This window comes from Pygocentrus nattereri, chromosome 1, assembly GCF_015220715.1.
Source record: "Pygocentrus nattereri isolate fPygNat1 chromosome 1, fPygNat1.pri, whole genome shotgun sequence".
NCBI classification, from domain to species: domain Eukaryota; kingdom Metazoa; phylum Chordata; class Actinopteri; order Characiformes; family Serrasalmidae; genus Pygocentrus; species Pygocentrus nattereri.
This window is the reverse complement of record NC_051211.1, coordinates 42,261,592-42,274,490: the sequence shown is the minus strand read 5'-3', so window position 1 is coordinate 42,274,490 and position 12,899 is coordinate 42,261,592. Positions and strand designations below refer to the sequence as shown.

The window sequence follows — 12,899 nt, the reverse complement described above, 5'->3', positions numbered from 1 at the left end:
CGACGAACTGTTAACGTCCCCGGGTTAGCCTATTATTTCGACGCGGAGAAGTGTAATCTCATGAACGGAGAGCAGAAATGAGATGGCCGTAGGGCAGAGCACCGTGATATCTTATCCAGTCCGCCGTAATCTGTGGCAGAAGTTGCCATTAAAACGGAAAGGTAGGCTGCCTGCGGTCTGGGGCTCTTGTGTAACGGTCGCTGTGAATCCCTGTTCACCTCAGTTGAACTTGTGTGATCTAGTTCACTAAAACGGAACGGCGCTGTCACTCCGGGTCTAAGCGGGCGAGCGAAGCTGCCTTTCGAGCAAAAAAAAAAAGACTTTTTGAATCGTTCACATAAATGGCACAGAGCTTGAAAGACAAAGCCATTTCGACGTTTGGTGGACGGTACGAGGAGATAGCTTCCTCGCTGACAGCGGCGGGTGAAGCGACGGTTAGCCCACGACTAGCCCCCTCTCCTCGGTTTCGGTTCGGCGTTGCGAGGCGCTGCTGCGTGCGGTCAACAAAAGTAACCGGGGGACAGGAATTCACCATGAAGAATGACATCTTTTCCACCGCCTGTCGACTGGAGACGTATACTTGAACTTCACCTTGAAAAAACTGAGAGCTAGCCGCAAACACCGGCTCCGAGGCTAGAGGCTAGTTTTTTTTGTCATTTTTGTATTTTACACACGGACTCGGAGGTTAGCAAGCTTGCGGAGCGACGTGACTGCAACCGAAACAGCCGGCTGTGACCTACCACTAGGTAAATTGCTAAGAACGATTGTTTATTTTTAAATTATGTTTCCTAAAAATAGACCGGTCAAAGCCGATTTATCACGGTTTAAACTCTAAGTTATTAACCAAATGTACAGAGACAGATAAGGACACAGCAAAGCGCGGGCATTTAGGCTGTTTTGCAGCTTGTTTGTGAAGTAACTTCTGACCTCACAGCGCAGTTTAACTGGATGCTTCCCACAGAATCTAATTATGAAATCCACACTGTCTTATATAATGTTAGATTTACATTTTAAAAATAACACATTTAATTAGGACTAAAGAGAAAGAGGATGATGGCACATCAGCACATCTGCATTGCTGCTGAGGGAAAGGTCATGTTCCCGTGGCCTCTTTTTCTACACTGCTAGCTAATAATGATAGTAATGACTCATAGCTGGTTTTCTATACACTGACTAAAATGTGCTAAAGGCATTAAAGGGCCATACATGCCTAAAATAAATGAGGAGTGCAGACTAATGTGCATTTGATTAGTATACTTATATAAAGGATCTGTTTCTTCGTAAATTAGGCTCTTTTCTTTGAGACATTCAATAGTCCAGGCTACAGGCTGCCACAGTATTTTATTACAAGCCAAACAGCCTGTACATTTGTTTTATCCAGTAAGTCAGGCTGAATTCATGGTGAATTCATCTGGTTTAGTTAATTTTCTGTGCCAAGATTTTAGCTCAGTTTTGGGAGTTAATTTAACCATTAATATCCTTATGAAGGAGGCTGATCAAGGATCAGGGTCAGTATAATCATTAGGTTGGATTTTGTCTAAAGAAAGCTTCAAGTTAGTTTTACTCCTTAGTGCATTAGACCAGCAAGCGTAGGTTTACTGACTATAATTATAACCCTGAAAATAAACTAGCATGTTTGGACTGTAGGGAAGTTGTTGTTGTAGTAGATAAGTCATCATATAGTTAATGAGAACAGATCTTATTTTTGAAACTATGTGTGTGTGTGTGTGTGTGTGTATGCGCATGCGTGTGTGTGTGTGTGTCTGTCTTACAGTGGAGCTTAAAATGGCGAAAACTTGTGCACATAGTCTCTGATTCAGCAAGGTCCTCTCGCCTGTTGGTTGATCAGGTAAGATTTTTCAGATAATTTCCTAACTCAAACCCTTGATGGCATTTAATCAAAAGTAACAAGATGGTATGATGTCTGACTCCTCCGAGGATGAATATGAAAATACTGCACATATTTATCTACAATCACATTTATGTGAAACATCATTCTATCAATAAGAGATCAAATATATCATGCATTTATTAAACAACTGAGGTGTCAGATAATATTGGAAATTAGGCCATGGAAAGGTATTGTCATAAGAGTAACAGTTTTATGGATTTTTACTATGGCAGTGTAATTCTCATGTCTCTAATTTGGGACCATGTTCAAGGAACACAACAGCCATGGGTAATTTCTGTTTGCTATCAAGAATAAATATATATTTTGTAGTTTTGCAGTTGTTTGCTTTTTGTTTCATTGTTAAGTTGTTTAAAAGAATACTGATGTGTTGCAGTTAGCAAGTTATTGTTTGAAATTTGGACTAATAGTTTTTAGAAGGGACCGTAGATAATCTGAAAAAACACACACATTAAAGCGTGATAATTAATGTTCTGTGCAGATGTGCTGGGTTGCTAGCACACTGCTTCTCTCATGCTCAGCTTTTTTACTGGGTGGCTAAATACGCCTACTTATTCTTTGAGAGGAATACAAATGACTCTCAACCTACTTTTACAAGAGAGCACCTACCTCATCGAAAGCTGATTGATCTTAAGTCATCTGTAAAGTGTGTTTGAAATTTTCTGTCAGCCTCACAGGTGTTCTGGCTTGGTCAGTGGTCTCTCAAGACTTTGGTTGAGTGTAGAAAAGATTAGTGTGTATGTGAATGTGTTATAGTGCTTTTGCAGGCCAAAACTTGAACACCAAGACAGGGAGACAGAGAAGATAAAAGGCTGGATTTTTGAGTTTGTTTGTACAAAATTGTATTGTTGTACAAAAACAGGAATCCTGTTTGAAAACAGGGTGTATGTTACACTGACATATCCTTTGTTTACAATGCTCTCAATGCAGCAAAGCTAATTTGTGTCAGATTTTTAATTTGTGAGATTTATAGGGATTGTTAAGCTATAATGTTGTCACTGTCATGTGTAAATTTATACAGTAGCCAAAATCTAAAAAAAAAATATTTGACTGTAAGGTTCTCAGGTAGAAGCCTTTCTTAAAGGTTTTAGGTGCACCTTAAGCTAAGGTGCTTTTAGCATTACTTAAGTCTTGCATAAGGATCAAAAAACAATAATGCAACAAATTTTAATGTAACCCCTGCTTTCCGGTGCACCGTATAGATTCTTCACCAGCAACCTAGTAATAACCAGTGTAATATTAATGCTTTAAACTCTGTGGTAATGTTTGGAATCATAGAATTATGCTATATTTAGTTTTCTAGTAATGAATAGTGTTAAGAGTATATATTATAGCATATGGTTACTGGTTATTGGAATATGCTCCTCAAGAAGAGGCTTTCTTTTTATGCAGTGTTTACAGTGAGACTACAGTTTACAGTGAATGTTACTTCCTATTCCTGTGCTGTGACAACCTTTGTGGCCAGCCGTGTGACTAAAAGCAAGAAAAGAGAAATGCAGACTTTTACGTGGTGTCATACACGTGGTTGCATCTGGTATATGAGGAAGCTGCTCACTTGTTGATAAGAACAGCAGTTCCATGCGTCCAAGCCTATTCAGCAATGCAAAACGACTTTTAAAAAGATTCAGAGCAAAGATGTCATCAGTCTGTTTCAGCAATTGGTTTCCACTTGCTTTAGTCTTGTCACTCAGTGCTCAACTTTGCTTGCCAAAAATAGCTTTCAGTTTACATCTCATGCCTATGACAATATCTTGACGGCCCTTACACCTCAAAGCAGAGCAAACCTGTGTTAGGACGATACAAAGCGGCCGAGGCCAGCAAGCATGCAGTACAGCTGGCTGAATTTGTGCTGTGTGTGCACTGGAAGTGTCTTTCCATGACTGGCTGCTGGAGCTCTGACCATGCCAAACTGTCAATCCCACAGGAATGTCTCCCCAAACTCTCTCCGCTGCAGCAATGGATGACAGAAAATTGGCTGGTGTGGTAATGCTGTGCTCTTTCTCTCCTTTTCTCTCTGTTGCTCCCCTGCTTTTTTGCTCTTGGTCTCACTCTTTCCTGTTCCTTTTTTTTTTTGAACTTCGCTTCTCCAAAGAAAGAGGCCAAGTATGTAATGTGTCAACATGACCTGGCCGCAGTGCTGTAATCTGATGATTTCACTTTTACATCTTTTATATGATGTGGCAGTGGTGACCCAGGCTTGCTGCTTATGGCTTAAGGGGACCGTACGGAGTAGGACAGTGCAAGCTCAGCAAGCCAAACGGATAAGGCACTCCAGTATGATAGTGTGACACAGAATCCTGCATGTACTGTAATCTATAGGAGGAAAGAAATCCTCTAAAACTTGTGCTGGCCTCTTGTTAAATTGGTTTACTTGGACTAACCCTGTAGCTAAAAATCTTGCTGTAAACAGAAATGAAGTGAGGTTGACATCTTGCCCTACCTGAAGCATTCATGCGCTCAAATATGTGTGCGCACTGGTCGTCCGAGTGTGACGGGTATATTGGAAGAGTGGTTTGTAATGGCAGCTAAGGTTTGGGCTCTGTCCCGGGCCTGCAGTCTGTCGCCAGGCTGGGACTGGCGCTGAAGAGGTGCGCAGATGTGTGCATGAGCAGGCCAGTGGCCATAGGAGGAATGCGTCTGCACTGATGGGGTGGTGTATGTGACAGCAGCCCTGGGCATTACAGGGCATTACAGGACAGGGAGCTGTGAATAAGCCGCTCAGATCCAGAGTGCAGCAGAAGACAGCCGGTGTGACACACATTCCTCCTTGTCTTTGAGTTGCGGTTTACCCATGACACATAAAGACATCACATCACATATTTTGTTTGTGTGTGTGCAGAGATTGTGTGTGTGTGTGTGTGTGTGAGAGTGTGTGCTGCATATGCATTTGTTTGTTTGAGCAAGAGAGAGAGAGAACAAACTTGTTTCTGAGCGAGGAGCTCTTAAGTGCTTGACCTAATTTCGCAGGCAGCGAAGAATTCAGCAGTGAAGGCCTTCCTCTGTGAGTGTGAGTTTGCTGCGCTGGGTGTTTCCTCCCAGGGTCTAACAGGAAGCTCATGTTCGAGTTCATCTGAGGACAGGGAGAAGGCTTTTCTTTCCACTGTGGATCTTTTTAGAGAGGGAGAAAAAAGGTCTGGGCCCCAGCTCTGAATCGCCCCTCTGCAATCTGGCATGTGTTTTAGCTCCCTATACTGCTTTATTGTCTATTTTGGCTGAACTTGCAGTTTTTTCACGCTGCCAAGAAAACATCTATTTTTTAGGCTACAGTGTGTACCCGAGGTCCAGAGTCAAAAAGAAAGTTCACGAATCCTGTTAGAAGGTTGAGCACTCTCCTTCCGGTTCCATTCTACATTCCAAACAGGCCATGTTTTATGACTTCAGCAGATAAAATGACGAGTAATTGTGCTGTACAGAAAGTAGCAAATACCCTACTCAAATACTAAGGCTGTTCCGACCATTTCTAAACTACCTTGTGAAGCTCAGCATACAAATCATTTCTTGGTGTGGCGCTGCACAAGAAACCAGACATCAAGAGAGAAATCAAACATTCAGCCATGAATCAGGACATTAAAAGAATAAAAAGAATAGGGTTTTTCATTCTAATCTCAGTCTGCCGCATCTGCAAATATTGTTGATTACTACAGACCTTACTTTTTATTTGTCTTACTGTGCTTAGAAAACATTTTTTGACTCAAAACACATTTATAGTAGAAGAAACTGGGCAGTTGCTTCAAATGCTTTTATTATGAGTGTCATATAAAGCAAAATGCTTCTATTATAAGTGTGTCTAGAGTCAACGCCTTTCTGGTGTTTTACTAAGTATAGAGAAGCACGTTGAAATGATTGCCCTTGGTAATCGACCGTATGCTACAGATGCAGCAGATAGACATTACATTGACATGTGCTAAAGCATTCCTTTAAAGTACAAAGAAAATCCCGTTTAATTATGAACTTTAAGCTATTTGTGGCTGAAATGTTTCAGGTCTTTGGCCAAGTGATGTACTGTATTCGTAACAGACTTGATTTATCTTTCACAGACTGAAGAAGAATTTTGGAGATGAGTGGAGAGTCTCATGCTTGGCACGATGATGCAGGTGAGACAAAACAGAAGAATAACAGCAATCAGTAAAAGATTTTAACAGAAAATTAAACATTACTGTAAACACTCAGAATGGCAAAATCTAGGACACTGCCTCATCTGTGGAACATTTTTCTGTGTGCGGAAGTACTGGAAAATTATGAAAATCAGATTTTAAATCTCTCGCTGGATCCGCCTGACAGAAATTAAAGGCAGACTCAGGATGAAATGCTCACAATATCCCATTTGATTGAAGAGGATTGTTGCAGCATGGCTAAAGTTATAGCCACGCTGATCAAGCAATTTGTCTTACTTCTCAATTTGTATACTAATATATTAAAAAAGTATGTACTGTGTACTGCAGAAGGCAGAGACTGCTCTTCATTTATTTTGTTTGCAGTCAAATTGCCACAAGTAAAAGTTATTAATTTATCAATGTCATGAAAAAACAGAAAACATACAGTTAACAAAATTAGAAACAGAAACCTCAACAGCTCAATATAATATATGTGTTTTAGTAATTAGTGTGTACAGGCTTTACCATTATTACAGCTTTCAGTTTTTTTTAAAGAAATTTGCAGGGATATTTTTTCATGCCCCCAAAGTTCAGTCTTCTTACAATCCAAGTAATCCAATACATATTCAGTGATGTTGAGGTCTGGTCTCTGGGTTGGCCAGTCCATTTATTTGACAACATCAGCAGCTTCTTTGATTTGCAAAGTTTCCTTTTGTCAGTAACATTTTTTGTCTTTATATCATTTCAGACCAGTTTGAATAGCACTGAGTTGTCATCTCATTGTAGATTTTTTCAGATCTGAAGCAAGAGTAGAGTTTGATTTTCTCTTATCTTTGAAAGATGTAAGCTTTAACCCTCTGGGGTTCAAAGGCAATTTCTTGATTTTTACATATCCTCTTAAATTTGCCTTCAAATGCACTTACATATAAAATGATGCCCAAATGTTTTATATCATGTACCAAGTTCTCTGATATCTTTGTTGCTACTTGCCAAAACCACTGCAGCAACTTCAGCGACTGTAAACGTTTTGCACACCGTTCACACGTGTCGTGATGTTGACTGCAATGTTGACAGCATAAAGAATGACAAGTTGCAGATGTGCTGGGTAAGTGCTAAGTGATTTCCTCAGTGTCCATTGGTCATTTTAACACAAAATGTAGACAGACACACAAATCCACCAGTTACACACAGAGGTGAGGCAGATGATGTGTTTCTCAACCCCTCTTCATAGTCTCATAACACCAGATGTGAGTCACATTCGATCTCGCTAATTGGAATGGATTCGAAAGGGTGACTACAGATTCAGGAAATGTTTGACCTGTATTTCTGTGCTGTATTACAGAAAGATAGTTGTCATGAACCCCAGAGGGTTCAGTGCTTATCTGATGGCGATAGTTTTGGTGCTCTACCAGGTCTTGCATGGTTGTTAGGTGTCCCATTTGCTCTGTATCACTTAATCATACGCTCCAGCTCCAGCTTTTCTAACTAAATCTTTTAAACTCCATTTATTTTTCTTTGACATTCTTCTTCTTCATGCAAATGGATTATTTTATATTTAATCTCCTCAAAAAATTCCTGAAAAATGAATAACCTGTACTTAATGGCCATTTTGACTGTGAATTAGCTTAATGTAATGTGGTCTCTGACTTTTGCTCAGCACTGAATGTGAATGTTTCATTTTGCTCTCAACATCTCTATTAAGTTTGCGTATATGTTCACTTCCATTCAGTTTACACAATGGGAAACAGAACATTTTGCCTTTTTGATTTCTCATTGTTGCAGAACAACTGGGTCCAGCTCATGCTTAAATCTATTTGCTTAGATTCAGTCCTCATAAACTTTTTTTTTTTTTAAAGCCAAGAAATCCTTTCTGAGATACTTCTGAACTATTTTTCTTAATGTAACTTTTCTGGTAACATTTTTAAAACCTTCTTCAGATCTCTTTTCCACAGAACTATCAATGTGGTCTTTCCTATAATGTACATGCAACTAAAAACCAAAATGAATTTCAAACTGGAGAGCAGCACATTTTCGGCTACATTTATCATGAGTGGAAGGAAACAGAAAGAGAAGAAGGGCATGAATGGTGTTGGCCAAACAGGTGGAGCCTGTGATGTACTCTTTTAGATCTCTCTATTATCTCACTGTCTCTTTCACGCAGCCTGACCATCTTTCCTCGTTTCCCTCGCTCCCCTCATGCAGTGTAAATGTGTCTCAGGTCATGTGCCATTTGCAGGTGTCTCCCAGATGTTGCTCTGCTCCATGTGATCCCTCTTGGGGTTCAGTCTCCTTTTAGCAGATAGAAGCATAGAGGTCCTATCTATGCCTGGCAGAGGCCAAACAGCAGAACTGGCTGTAACGTAAGGAGATGTTTTCTCATAGGGACAGCTCTAGCACAGCTGCAGACCCTTTGGTTAAATTAGAGATACTTTAAGGTGGTTATTTGAAGCCAATGCCACGTTAAGAGATACACGTTCCAGACTGTTTTTTCAATCTAAGACAGTGTGTATTCTTGTAAAAAGAGTAGTTTCATATCCTTTCAAAACGACTCCTTGAGTGTTTTGTGGCAGACTGTAATATAGTTATTACAGTGCTTAATACCTCTGTAGAGCAGGGAAGTGAACAGTGTTGTAAAATACTGTGCTACATTGGCCTTGAGGTTTCTCACTAGCTCCTTTTTCACTGGATCAGCAGCTGCTCAATCAGTTGATATATATACAGTGTGGAGGATATGGGAAAGAGGGGAAGAAACAACAAAAAAAGACAAGAATAGCGTAAAACATATCACAAACTGGACCGTCTATGACATATATTACTCTGTGGTGTGCGCTCCATCAGCTTAACATAAGCTTGTGGCCGATAATTCATTCTGTTTGAATGACATCATTTGACCCTTATCGCCCTGTGTTAGTCTCCTGCCCATAAATTCCACTGACCCAAAGCACTCTGACTCAGTGACTTGATAAGCTCTAGAGGTTTTCCAGGCCCACAATAAAGAGTTCAGTTTTTCAGCACCCCAGTCAGATGTAATGCATGCGGCTTTTCCTATTGTTATTCATAGAGGAATGTCTACTGCACTCGCCATTTAAAGAAAACCCTGACACAAATGGCCATCTGATAAATCTTTTGAAAAGTTGAAAATGTAGCTTGTTCATTTTAGGAGTACATGCTGTGTCTTAACGTTAATTTGTTCTGATTGGAGAGGAATTTGTAAACTTATGGTATGACTATTGTAAATAATGTCATTATATAATGCATTTTGAGCTTTATTCAAAAGAAAACTTTTTCAAGATATACTGTCAAAGTCATTATGATTTAGAGATGTTATTGTCTGTTTATGCATATAAAAATATTCACTGCATTTTTATATATATATATATATATATATATATATATATATATATATATATATATATATGTGTGTGTGTGTGTGTGTGTGTGCACTGATTTTGTTTAGAGTATTTTTAATCAAATAGATTATTGAGTTAAATCCTTGCTCTTTATTTATTGGACTCCAGTGCTAAATTTAAGTGTTATAAGAGTTAGAAGAACTGGATCCATCTGGATAGCTAGAAGTTAGATTTTGTAAGTGCTTTAAAGAACGTGAGTGCAACGTACTTACAAATCTTCCATACGAAACAATTCAGTACAAATTATTCCTTATTTTCATAGCAATTTAAGTATGTAATCTTTAAGCTACAAAGTCGTATTTTTCCCACAGGAAGAAGCAGTACTTTTATTTCTTGAAAGAATTCCACAAACCAGGTGAGGGGTTAATAAGTATATCAACATTTCACTAGACCTTACATTCTTAGCTTTTTAAATTGAGCATGAAGAACGCATTAGATTGCACCCACGGATGGCAAAGCATAGTGTTTGTTTGGGGGTTTTGGGCAATGGATTAACAGTACTGTTGGTCTGCAGGGCCACGTATGATGGAGCTGGCTGTTCCAGCCTGGGCCTCTGAGCCTGCAGACTGGGACTGCTCCGTGGGTCGGCCACTGCTGCATTGTTGGCAGGGGCTCATTTGAATAGCTCTTTAGGAGTTTGTGTGAGCAAGTCAGCGCCATTTGCATTTGTTCCAGTCACAAAGGTTTACAGGTCAATAGAGACGGACTCAAGAAGAACTAACGTGCAGAGGAACCCTCTCTTCTTTCTTTTCGCCACTTCGTCTCTGAGCCCTCTTCCTTTTTTGGCTCCGTCTTGGTTGTCATGAAAAAAAACTCTTCTCATCAGTGCATGTGTGTTCACGCGTGCATGCACATTCGAGCATGTGTGAGTGTTTACGTGTGTTTGTGCCCGAACACCTCAGATGTCTGGAGAGTGATTTACTCCCTGTTGGGGATAAGATGCTCGAAAGGGGCCCCTGGTAACCCTCACCCAATGCAGAGAGTAATTTGATTATCACACCTCAGCATGCCTATTAAGGCGGTTCATGTGTGTGGATGTATGTGTGTTTGTATGTCTGCATTGAGAGACAGTGAAAGAGAAGGAGAGAAAGAGGGAGCATACCTGATTAAGTGGACCCTATTCAGAAGTGTTTATGTGTGCTTTGAATGGCTGCAGTGCTGACTCGCAGCTTCTCAGACACGCAGACGTAGACACAACCTGAAGATTCAGGTCCTCGTAATTAATCCCACTGTGAGCACTGTCCCACTCCATAGAGCTTTCACTGTGTGCCCTCCATATGTCCTTTATCGTGGCTTTGCTTAGCTGTAATTTCCCACACATGCTTGCAAGCAATCATTTTCCTAAAATCAGGCAATCTATTTAAAGATTATTTGTTTATACCATTAGAAGGACATTGATTTATCAGTTTATATGGTAGCCCATTTCGATATTCAATATTATTTAAAAAAAAAAAAAAAGTTTTTTTTTATTTGCTGTGGAAATTAATTATTTCTTTTTTATCTTTAAGAAATTTAATTTGCTTGCACAAGTGCCGCAATGGTCAATTTCGTACAGGTTTATCAGAAGAATTAAGCAGTTTTCCTTCGTTCTTTTAATGAAAATACTTGAATACAGTATTTGACTTTCTTTTGCCTGACTATGTGTTTTGCCTGGCACTTTTATATGTGTATGTGTGTGTTTAGCACGGCCACGGGAAGGCAGTGTGTCCCTATGTTGCTCCAGTCCCCTGTGGCTGTCGCGGTCCTGCTCTCTCAGGGCCAGACGTGTGAAACCCAGCACAAAGGGGGGCTCCTTTATCTGCATGCATACTACATAAAGGCTGCTTTTGTTACGGCCTGCATGCTCATGACTGTTGGCATCTATAGCGCTCCATAGTCACCCTTCCCCCCGAGCCGCGCCACAGCATATAGTGCTGTGGGCTGGGGACACTGGAACCTGGAACAGCGAGAGACAATGAAGTTCAGATTGTGCCAGCTGTCACACATTAGTATGACTTATCAGCAAAAAAAGACAAGTGAGTTTAAAAAAAGTAATAACTTCTGCACATATCTGTTTACATATAGATGTACAGTACTGTGCAAAAGTTTTAAGCACCTTATTTATCTGGGTGTTTTGCTTCTAAAACACCATATATCATTAGATTAGATGAAAATAAACAAATACAGTAAAAGTAACATGAATGTCTGTTTTTCAAAACATAGTTGATATCTTGAGCTAATTTGAAGTACAAAGTTACACTCTAGATTTCTCCTCGTTGCCACCAGCCATCACACAGGTTTGTTGAATTCTTGCACCAGAATACCTGATTTAACCTCCTCTATTATTCATTAGCCAAATTAGATATTGGATAATACTACTGATAACAAGGACTTTATAAGGAGAGGGTTTAACAAACACATTGATATGCATAAAGTCACTACTTTGTTATTAATATTGTTTGTTTTATATAATATAGTTTTTTTCAGATGCCAGGATGTCAGCACCTTATGTATATGTGCTCATTAATGTTTACCTCTGGCCAGGTCAGTTTCTATATATAAATATGGTTTCTTTTTGTTTGTTTAATTCTGCAGTGATCAGATTATTTACGTATTATTAAAATGAGGTGAAAAATAGTTACAATTAGAAAGATAAAAGAAAAAAATATGCAATAACATTAATATGCCACTCTTCTGTCACAGAATATTGATTACAAATGTCACCCCTTTTATTTCGTGTTCATATTCCCGTCAACTCTAGCATGAACAGTGCTCATGGTCTTTCAGTAATCCTCTGTTTAGCGCTTCAGTAGATGCACGTTAAGTTGCAGTGCAGTGAAGACAGAGACACAGGAAACAGACTAGTATTACACCACCCTTACCTCATCCTATTAAAGGCTGTAATTCCCACTGCGAGAGCACTTGCCAAAGACAATTAAAGAAAATAAAAAAACGGCGGTGGAATAATATGTTTGCAATTACAAGTCTCCTCTGCTGACCTATATCATCCCTTTAAAATTATATTTAATGGGGTTAATACCCTTGAGCAAGAATGACAAGTGCAGCATACTTTTAAGAGTGGTGAGTTGTAGACTTTAGAAAGGTGCCCGAGACTTCCAATAATTTTCACATCAGCTTTTCATCTTGCCATTCACATGGGATAAAGCAGACATAATCATTTTTAAAACGTTGTAGCCTGTGATGCAGCGAATATGACATGAACTAACCTGTGTATTTCAGAAAGTGTGTTGCTGCAGCTGCACCTGAGATTTGCATGGTAATTCGGTCATTAGTTGTCTGTCTTTCCACGCTCTCAGTACAACGCCTTTATTACAGTCGTGTCCATCTCATCTGTGATATCCCTCTTCCTGGCGTTTTGAACTTTATGAATACTCTGAACTAGGGAATGGATAGTTGAGTGAGTGTGCGTCCCTGACCTCCCAGTATAAAGTCATAGAGGCTGTTTCCCGTGTGCTGCTCCCCAGGGGCAGTTATAAGAAAGTGGGC

The 12,899-nt window shown here is 39.7% G+C and overlaps 1 protein-coding gene across 1 annotated transcript in view; it reads left to right on the top strand.

Moving 5' to 3' along the window:
- Positions 1-12,899, top strand: part of pparaa (peroxisome proliferator-activated receptor alpha a) — a 61,087-nt gene continuing 48,188 nt past the window's right edge. Inside the window, exons 1-3 of the mRNA XM_017716832.2 lie at positions 1-746; positions 1,775-1,849; positions 5,947-6,003. The gene's annotated coding sequence lies outside the window, so the exon portion shown is untranslated. The remainder of the gene's footprint in view (positions 747-1,774; positions 1,850-5,946; positions 6,004-12,899) is intronic.